The sequence below is a fragment of the Cololabis saira genome, chromosome 5 (genome assembly GCF_033807715.1).
Source record: "Cololabis saira isolate AMF1-May2022 chromosome 5, fColSai1.1, whole genome shotgun sequence".
NCBI lineage: Eukaryota > Metazoa > Chordata > Actinopteri > Beloniformes > Belonidae > Cololabis > Cololabis saira.
Window position 1 is genome coordinate 16,187,781 of NC_084591.1, and position 9,474 is coordinate 16,197,254.

The window sequence follows — 9,474 nt, forward strand, 5'->3', positions numbered from 1 at the left end:
CATTGCATTGTGGGAAGTTTCTGCTTAGCTAGGGTCCATCAATCCATACTAATACATTTCTCCGGAATGAGTATGGATAGCGCATACTATTGAGTAGGCTACGTACTAATGTTTCGGACGCACTAAAAAATCTCACATACTGTTTTTGCATATTCATTAGGGTGGAAGTATGCAATTTCGGACGCAGCCTCTATCTAACCACTCGTTCATGTGCTTTCTCGAGTTCTTACAACCAACCACCACCAGCACACGTCCTTCCCGAACCACTTTTCTTCTTTGAAATATCCATGTAGTTGCTATATCCTCTTTGTCAGTGCTATGTCAGCACTCGGCACAATGCCTAGCAATACAGAACTAGAACGTGATTTGCATTTTGGTTACGTAACGAAAATCAGCAGAATCTGAACGTCTCGTAGAAGCCACATCAGACTGGATGGCTCATCCTGACGGCTGTACAGACACTGCAGAATTTGGTTGCTTTCCTCCTTCTCTGAGTTGGCAGGCTGAGGGGAGACCACTTTATATATGTTAAAGCAAGAGAAAACGTGTTTTTCATAATAGGTCCACTTCAAATGATGAACATATGATAACGACAAAAAGATTAAACAAAATCAAATAGAAGTCGGACACCCAGTTGAAAGGTGTGGATTAACACCCATGAACTCCTAATTTGTCGTTGTTGGGCTCCGGCGGCCATCGTGTGATGTTAATGAAAAGTAGGTAGTAAGTGTATGACAAGAAGCAACCAGCTTCACTTCCATCTCTTTCACCTTTCGTTTGAATGAGACAGATTGATGTTTCTTCTTCTCAATTTTCCTCTTTCTCTTCCATCCAAAGAGTTCGGTTCAAATCAAGTTAATGACGCACAGCCGATCAGCGCTGGCTCACAGCTCCGACGCATTCACGGACAGTCGTAACGTAAGGATTGACCTATTGGGGCCCACGCATCTTCTCAAACACACACTGCATATTTTTTAATTTAACAATTCTTTACAATTATACTAACAAACATTTGTGTGCTTTCTCGTCCCGTCAAACGTAAATTCATACAAGTCTCGTCATGATTTAGTCATTGAAGAGCAGGGTTCCCAACTCCCTGAGAAATAAATAAGGGACAACTCATCTGCAGGGCCGGCAAAACCCGATTGCCTTCACCTTTCCTGGCGTGGTGAATTTTTTTAGTCCCTTTTTGTGTGAGTGAAAAGATGGAAAAACAAATTATTATCCAGCAATTCACTTTAATACAAAATGACAAAATTAACTGAATAAAATAAGTATCTTTCTTAAACAGAAACCTGTCCTGCTTAACTTAAAATTGTATACATTGATATAAAACAATAGAAAGCAAGCAGAACATCCATTCTGTAATAGTGCACATTTTTAGTGCAATAACAAAATGGCAAAGTCTGTAGAAAACATATTTGTGCCTCAAAGGCCATGACTGTAGGCTACAGTACACTCAACAGCTCAATGCCATTTTCCATTGGCATTTTATGACTATTTTTTGACTCTCACAGTAATACGGGACAAAGTGCGTCCCTTTTCAGCTCATAAGGGACGCGTACTTTAGTTTATAAATAAGGGAGGATTCGGTTTTTCAAGGGATGGTTGGCAACCCTGAATGCAACTCCTTCAAAAATGTACACTACTTCATCAACTGGTGTTGGCAGGGCATTATTGGCCCAAAGAGGCTGATTTGAAGTTCAGATATAAACCGCATTTATCTTGGTTTTATTTGCAGAGTGACAGGTGCGGCAAAGCTGCAAAAGCTGAAACAGTCCAGACCGTGTGTGTGTGTGTGTGTGTGTGTGTGTGTGTGTGTGTGTGTGTGTGTGTGTGTGTGTGTGTGTGTGTGTGTGTGTGTGTGTGTGTGTGTGTGTGCGTGTGTGTGTGTGTGTGTGTGTGTGTGTGTGTGTGTGTGTGTGTGTGTATGTGTGTGTGTGTGTGTGTGTTATTTTCTAAGACTGTTTTTGATACAATCATTCACCAGACTGGGACCAGCAGTCCTTGTGGGGGTAGTCTGGTTGTAATGAGGCAGACTGTCATTTTCTGTGGTTCTGTTAAGAGTCAGACTAAAGTGTGTATTAAATTGATCTGAAGGTTAGGGTTACATATAAACTGGTGGGGTCATCTATCACTGTTTTAGCTAAGGATTAGTGTTTAAGCCCATGGTAAATACCCTATAGACAGTCTATCCAGTAATAAACAATATGGGACATCATAGGAGAAACACACAGGCCAGGAAAAATGACTGGAACATGTCCACCTTATCTCAATCAAAGTTAGCAGAGGCTAGCAGCTTCTTCAGCTGATCCATGTCAGAGGATCTGCCGGCAAACATGTAGGGGAATGACCACTGTATTTCACAGACACTGAATTAGAACAAATCGCTGATTGCTTCGCTAAGTTTTCTACCATGACATGACTGATGGCGACGTGATACTGACAACAAGAAGGCTACTGCTTTATATAAATTCACCTAGTGTTTCTTATGTGTTTGCTTAAAGCAAACGTCTTATGTTTACAGTTGAATATTAGATTACGTTTCATTTGAAGTAATACTGTTACCGTCTAGCTTTTAGCACTCTCCTGTTCCTGTTATCAGCAAAAGCTACTTTGGACTTTTGTCCTGGTAGGATGACATAGTATTTTTAAGGCACTTTGCATCAATGATGCTATAGAACTGCAGTGGAAATCGTTGTGATTGAGTCAAGAAATTAATTATGCAAGAGAAAATGAGGGCGTGACCAAGTAAGTCTTAGACAGCCATCCACTAAGCAATTTAACTTTAAAGCCTGTAGAAACCAAGAAGCTAAAAGAAATCATTTGTGCTGCTTTAAAGCAGATACAGGTGGGTTTTAAACACCAGTCTGAGCTATTTATTTACCTCAAGGAGACATGTATCTCATGCTACAGACCCATTTTGTCAATATTTACCTTTATTAAGGCTTATACAGGATGCTGCCACCAAATAAAAAAATCAATAGAATAATACACTTATAAATAGTGCATTATTTATTTAAAAGGATAATTACAGTAAGGAATGCACAAATGATTTATTGCCTTCATGAGACCTTTATATTCTTGCCGCTGCTGGGTCTAAGTCTGTACTCGGGAAGCCATCATTTAAATTGATCTATCAGGATGTTTCATTCTTTCTGTTTAATGTAGTCATGCTGTCTCCTATCCATTAATTATCTGATTGATTAACTTAAATTTTAATTATACATGCTGCTCATAGTTGTAGGTTTGACATAATGGATAGCTTTTGAGCCTTTGGTCAAGAAGGTGAACGCTTATTATGGTATAGATTAGTCACATAAAACCATAACATCAGGTTCTTTTTAAACACTCTAATGATGACAATAATGATAATCATGAAAGGATTTAGTGAATATATTGTATTTTCTTAGGTGAATGTGAAATAAAATTTGTATGTGACATTTTTGATTTAGCATAAGATGTAGTGACTTTGCAAAATTAATGTTAATATTGCAGCGTATTTCCGGTTTCCAGCCAGGTTAACGCTCTTGAGGGACATGCTGTATTTCTATGTAGAGCTAATGTTAAAGAACAGTCAGAGTGACTTTTCCATTCAGATTGAAACACATGTACAGTAACATTGCAGTTTCTTTTTGAGACTGTCAAGAAGGGGTTTCACCCAATATAAGTTAAGCATCACTTGAGAGGCATTGTAATTAACTGCAAAAGAGTTTGGTACATAACATACAGCTTGACCAACTGGGGCTCGTCTGGGAATTTAACCCAGGTCCTCTCGCATCCTAAGCAAAAATCATACCACTATAGACCAAAGAGCCACAATGTCACTGATATGCATACATAAAAAAGATTTTCTTTAAATAAACAGTAGCATTTTTTTCCTCACATCAGCTTAAACATGTATACATTTCCTAGAGTAAGTTTAAAAAGTTAACAAAGACGAAGTTTTTGTTGATAGTTATTTAGAGCTTATTGTTGAAATGTATATTTTATAACACTGTGTTGTTCAGTGAGCTACAATAATGAAACATTATAACTCTACTGCATAAGCTCTGACCTAACATTTTTGGAGCTATGCAGAAGTAAACTCAAAAATACAGTTTACTGACTGTAACTGTGGCTTTCCAGCTAAATCCATGTTATGCATTTCAATCATCCAATCTTTTTTATTCTGACTTAGGTATCTGTCTCTAATATCAGACAGATTTCAGCCTCATACCAGCTCATCCTGCTTGAAAGGAAATCATGTTACATCTGGAAGCCACCAGGGTTTCTTTCTGTCTGTCCCTTTTCTCTTTAAATAGCTGTATTTTATGACAGCAGAATTATCTCATCACCAGAGGGAATCTCGCTCTGTGTCAAGCCAACAGGAACATACACACAAATACAGGAAACTGAGTGGATGCTTCTTCAAAGTATATGTGTATCCTGTCACTTCAAACAAGCCAAATACTTAGACTGTAAATCCAGTGGGGGCATTAAAAAAAACACCACAAAGCAAATAAGCAACATTTTTGATTATTCAAACAATAAGCAACAAGGTCTGGTGTCCCGGGCCCAGGGTAGGGAGGGGGGCCCAGAACTGACAGAATTTTTTTTAATTTTTTTATTTTTTTATTCTCATCAAATTATGGAATCATTTTTCAAAATGTTTCAAAATATGCCTATTTGTGGAAAAAATATGTAGTATTTGAGTTACATAAAAGCTTGTTATTTGTTTTCTTCCTAATTGTCCTTGTGGTCAAGAACCCCCAACACAAAAATGGTTTGGCCGCTGATCAAAATTTGATGTTATCATTTAATTCAATCTTTAGAATGGTCAAAATGTCCGGTCTCAGAGATTCTCTACACAAATATTTTAAAAAGGGTGGTGACGGTGAAGCTGGAATTAATAAAGTCAGCGTAGAGCAAGGTAAGAAACAGCACAGCCAACGTTTACCAACCTTGTAACTTAACCTAACTGGCTAGCTCTAATGTTAACGTCCATTAGCTTGTATAAAAACCTGAAGAGCAGAAGGAAAGGTGAGGAAGAGGGAGAGGGAGAGATCCGGGCGCAGGGAGGCCCATCTTAGATTATTTTGTCAGGGGCCCAGGCAAGACTGTCAGCTGGCCTGCTTATATGTCCAGAGCACAACATTTGAAAGGTCCATCTGCTTTATATCTACAGTACACTGGCAATGTAGTAGGTAGCATCATCCTGGTGTCTCACCTTGAAGTTGAACTTTAGAATCAGAATCTAGTTTATATGCTAAGACCCTGTTTAAAGATTGTATTAACATCCATCCTAAATGAGACAATCCTCTGTGTTTTTCGTCACACCTGGCATGAACATGCGTCTTCATGAGCATGTCAAGTGACAACCGGGTTCCATTGTCTACAGACTAAAATAATGATGTTTTTGTTATCTTATGTAGGCATCAGTAAACTAAACCCTCACCAAGTTGCCCTGGGTACTCCATCTTTTTGAGATCATGCTGTTATGGTTGTGTGTTGCTGTCAGCTGCTATGATTCCAAGTTTTTGTTTTGCCCTTTAATATGAATGGGTATGTCCTTTCAGCTGCACAGAAAACATCCGTTGGTGGCTGTCAGTGTGGCTCAGTACTCAGTGTGTTTATGTTCCCAGAAAAATCTGGCCACATGTGGTTGAGACCCCCCTCCAAATGTAGCTGATTCACTGGATCAGAAAGGGTCCTGTGCGCAAGATGGTTAACATTGAATCTTCCTCTTAGAACTGGGGAAAAACAATAAAGCCACAGCAAATTAGTAAACTGCAGCATAAGTACCGGTTAAGAAAGCATTTAGGTGTAGGTTTAAAGGTTAGAAAGATGACGTTTTTAAGAACAGGAGGTACCCTTGGAAATCACTTTGGATTAAAGTATCTGCTAAATGTCTTCCAACTTGCCATTATTCAATGTAAAGTGTGCCATACAGAAGCGGTACTGGTTAGGGTTAGGGTGATGTTCATTGTCAGCCGAGACTGAGAGCAATGTTCGTTGCTGTTAGCTTTTTGTGAAAGAAGAAAAATAATCCATATGTCCAAACTGAAAAGCTAACTAACAGAGAGCCAAATATCTCCACTCAAGATAGATGTCTCCTAAGGACCTTTTATGACTCTGTGGTGGTGTCGGCCATCTTTTATGGTGTGGTCTGCTGGAGCAGCAGCAGCAGCAGAGAGGAAGAGACTGGACAAAGTGGTGAAGAAAGCCGGCTCTGTCCTGGGCTGCAGTCTCGACCCAGTGGAGGTGGTGGGGGAGAGGAGGATGGTGGCTAAGCTGTCATCCATCATGGACAATGTCTCCCACCCCCTTCAGGAGACTGTCAGAGCCCTGGAGAGCTCCATCAGCGACCGGCTTCGTCACCCGCGATGCATCACTGAGAGGCATCGCAGGTCCTTCCTCCCCGCTGCCATCAGACTGTACAACCAGGCCTGCTCACAGTAGCAACGGACAGTAACAACAACATGTGCAATATCTGTCTACCTCATAAACATCCTACTTGCTTTTTTTTGCACTACTTTTATTTCCATTCCAATGTATATACTGTTTATATTTCTAATGATATATTTTTAACTTTTTTTACCCTTTCGTATGTGTGTGTTGAGTGTAATGCTGCTGCACGAAGAGAATTTCCCCATTGAGGGAGGAAAAAGGACAATCTAATCTAAACAGGGCCAAAGAGTTAGATGATGATGATGATGATGATGATGAATGAATTTATTTCGAACATGTATATAAAAAAATAAAAAATAAATAAACAGTAACATCTTCATGTGCATATAAGTTCGAAAAAAGGAGTAGGAAGAAGTATAGACGTTTTCCTAGTTCCTACCCCTTTATAACTCTATGAATTTACATATTATATCTACACAATATCCATATAAATATAGTCTATATAAGTACTACGTAAACATGCCTATTACTACATAATTATCCATATACCGGTAAGTATATAGAAAATAAAAATATATAAATCTATATAAATATACTCTATATAAACAACATAAATATCCCTATAAATATATATATGCTACATACATAATAAATATATAACATATATTACATAATTATAACTATCCTTCTCAACATATAATCTATACTACATAAATATCCACATAAATATCTAAACATACAACACACAAGATGATTTACTATTTACCTGTACTTTCACAAAAAGATGGGTAAATAAGTAGTATTTTGGTCGTTGGTAGAGAATTGTCCAGATTTTCTTTATTGTTGATACATACCAGATAATAAGAAACCGCCTACTTCTCATTGATTGCATTTACTGACTCTTATTCAAAAACAACATTGAAAAACATTGAAAAGAAGGATGATTTCTCTATACCAAAGTAATGAGTGGTGATGCTTACTATGTTGATTTGGGTATTCATTTAATTGGTGATTTGATTTGATTATTCAAGGATGAAGGAAACATGTAGACTGCACCTTTTTTTTCTTTCTTATTTTTCGAGGAATCTTTGTTATCCCCATGGAGGCAATTTGTGTTACTGGCAGTCTTATCTCTTACTGCTTGCTTTTATTGCATTACTTTAAATAATCCTTTTGAGGGTAGGCAATGAATAAGCTTTGCTTCAGCCTACACCATTTTCGGTCTAGATGTTATTTGTATATTGGAAACATTTTTGTAATGTTTTCTTTGAACAGTATATTCGTTTCCTTGTTGTCATTTTTTTTTTTTTTTTAATTTTGTAAAAGCTATTTTGAAACTTGTCTTATTTTTATTCTTTTTTTTGTGATGTCATGACCGAAATAAACTAAACTAAACTATTACCAGATACATAGAAACAGTCTACTTATCATTGATTGCATTTACTGACTCTAGGGGGCTATTTTTTTTACAGGCCTTAACAAGAAATCAATCAGGCAGCTGCAGCTGATCCAGAACGCTACCGCCAGAGTCCTTACAAACACCAGGAAACTGGACCATATCACACCGGTCATGAAATCACTACACTGGCTTCCAGTGAGTCAAAGGATAGAGTTTAAAATCTTACTGCTGGTCTACAAAGACCTGAATGGTCTTGGACCAAAATACATGCTGGATCTGTTAGTTCCTATGAAGCTCCCAGACCCCTGAGGTTCATCTGGATCTGGTTTGTTGTGGTTCCAGAACCAGAACCAAGCAAGGTGAGGCAGCGTTCAGTTATTCTGCTCCTCACCGGTGGAACAAACTTCCTGTAGACCTGAGGTCTCTCAAACTGTCAGCTCCTTTAAATCAGGCATAAAAACATTACTGTTTACTCAAGCGTACTCCTAAATTAAATACTTACCTGCTGTACTCTACTGCCCTTATTTAACAAACAAGCTAAATGCCCGGACAAAAACCCGGATCTTGGGTTTTGGTAATTCTAAAATTACTAACAATATCAACAACAGACACATAGAATAACAATAGTGATGATAAAATTGTGTAATTCGCAATGAGGAAGTTTTATGAAATAATAATACAATTAAATAGAATTACAGCACTAGAAAAATAATGCAATGCAAAAAAAATGTATAGAACATTTCTAGTATTTTTACTGAGAACTGTAAAATTTTGCAGGGCTGATCTGCAAAATATAAGGAATGGGCATTTAGTTATTCACATGTTATAAAGTATTTTTTTATTTTGTCAGTAAGTATGTTGGACTAGCGTATGAGTTTGTAATTTGGGGCGCATTATCTCGCTGAAACAGGACAGGGGGGTGGGGGTGACTTCACTAATAAAACCCTAGTTGAACTTAGTGATTTTCAACATCGTCATATTATATTGTTTAGCCAAAAATAGATACATTACCTCTTCGCTATCCATCCTGCAAACGACCCCTGAAAACAGAAAAGTAGTTTTGAAAGTCCGTCCCGTCTTATTTCATTCACTATCAAAACAAATGGACGGCGGGGACAGGATCTTTCCAGCAGTACTCATGGGAAATGTAGTGTTCTTTCTGGTAAAGCACTACCGCTTTTGTCCAAAGGAGCCGCCAAACTCAACAAAAGCTAAAAGTTACATTGTGCTGCTTTAATTTATTCGTTATTTACGCGTACTCTTAAATTAGCAACCTGTGCTTTTATTATTTTACCTTCTTTTCTCATAATTTTATTTCATTTTATTTGCTATTTACTGTCTAATTATGTCTTGCCGCTTTTAAAGTCGATGTAAAGCACTTTGAATCACCATGTGTTGAATTGTGCTATATAAATAAACTTGCCTTGCCTTTTATTTTGAAAGGTCCCACCGGAAGTTGCGCCTGTCCGCTCGCTGTGACTCGGATCGGTGAGTAAACGTGGTTTGATTCTGATGATGGTGAGCGCGCCGTGTGGATCCAGCCTCCTCCTCCATCCGTCCCGCGGCAACACCAGTAGCTTCCCGCCGACCACCGTGTTACCAGAGAGCCGCTGCCGGGTCCGCGGCCGCTGCGGGGACGGCTTCGGCAGGATGGCCGAGGACGCGGGGGAGCCTCTCTCTCTCTC